The sequence below is a fragment of the Frankliniella occidentalis genome, unplaced genomic scaffold (assembly GCF_000697945.3).
Source record: "Frankliniella occidentalis isolate FOCC.00 unplaced genomic scaffold, Focc_3.1 Scaffold66, whole genome shotgun sequence".
Taxonomy (NCBI): Eukaryota; Metazoa; Arthropoda; class Insecta; order Thysanoptera; family Thripidae; genus Frankliniella; species Frankliniella occidentalis.
The window spans coordinates 357,355-358,683 of NW_026267196.1; the positions used below are offsets into that span (position 1 = coordinate 357,355).

A 1,329-nucleotide genomic window follows, 5' to 3' on the forward strand; every position below is an offset into this window, starting at 1 on the left:
GTTCGCAATGGAGGCGCGGTGAGTGGGACTGTAGTTGCAACTATAGTTTCAAGCACACTTTGACTACTGATCCTTTCGCGCGGCCGTGGCGAAAACAAATAGTCAACTGTTTATTTGGACCAGTCGCGGTTTTTAGCTGGAGGGACTAGGGGCGGCGTAGGTCACCCCCACCCGTCCGGCTTAGAACCGACCATGCTTTGGACTCGTAAAAATCGTGATTTTAGCATTAAATGAACTTTTATCCACCTATATGCACGTCTTATGAAATACACTACAATAACGAGTTCCTCTTAAAAGTGGCATAGTATTTTTGTTAACAAGAACTGTTGACGTTTGTTTTTCTCTGATAGAAAACGCTATTAACAGAGCAGAGCGACTCGTGCCGACGCGGTGTTGTGGAGCCGCCGGACGAGGTCCGGACACTCGACATCGAGGAGACAACCAGAATGATGAAAAGGGAACCGTGCGAACCGTGTCAAAGAGAACTTCAAACGAACACAATGAAACAGATTTTACCCAGCATCACGATGATTGGATTTCGGTTTGTCGTCGAAATTTAACCACTTCGGCATGCTCAGACTGGGATGTAACATGCTGTACTGCGGTCAGCGTCCCTTTGACTAGTAATTCAGAGTATATAATAAACATTCAGAAAATGACTTCGTCACACCCCATACTACGCTATAATGCTCCTAACCTGATGCTCTGTTACGCTGCATAATGACAAATAATATTTCACAATACCAATTTCCGTACAAGGCTTAGATAAGTCGTTGACCCCTCGAACAAATCATTAAAAATTCTACACATGGCTACATTTTCACTCACAGCAGGTGCGCGGTCAGGGCAGGTGTGGGCTCCTTACGCTCCTACTAACGCGAACGATATCGGCGATCACTTGGCTCTGCACTGCCTCTGCCTGCCGGGCCGGGCAGCCGGGCGGGGCTCACTTCACTGATGTCAAGCGCCCCGACAGCCAGTCGAGACCGGCCGCCGCCAGCCGGCACCAGCACCACGGTACGTGCCCCTCAATACGATGCGCTACACGGCCAGCAAACTTGAAAACTTTCAAGGCTACATTACAACTCTTGCGCTGCTTAAACACCTCGAATCCGTTTAATAGTATAGAAGGGAAAACAGTATATTTCTTATGGAGGGTGCTAGTGTTCAAAGAGGTGAATAATTAATCCAGTGTGAACGCCTAGTTCAGTGCTCTGCAAAATGCCTTCAAAGTAAAGCTTCAGACTGAAAACAATTTCTTTTCAGCTCAGACCCAGTTTTAGATTTTTTTGAACCTTTCATATTTCTTTCATAATACTTCATATTTCT

The 1,329-nt window shown here is 46.4% G+C and overlaps 1 protein-coding gene across 5 annotated transcripts in view; it reads right to left on the reverse strand.

Annotated features, from left to right (window-relative positions):
* The window catches only part of LOC113210805 (dopamine receptor 1), a 66,113-nt gene that overhangs the window by 50,438 nt on the left and 14,346 nt on the right, over window positions 1-1,329 (reverse strand). For 4 of the 5 annotated variants that reach the window (XM_052268261.1, XM_052268259.1, XM_052268260.1 and 1 more), the window contains exon 1: window positions 829-981. The exons of the other annotated variant lie outside the window; for it this stretch is intronic. The gene's annotated coding sequence lies outside the window, so the exon portion shown is untranslated. Of the gene's footprint in view, window positions 1-828; window positions 982-1,329 lie in introns of those variants that run through there. 5 annotated transcript variants of the gene reach the window in all.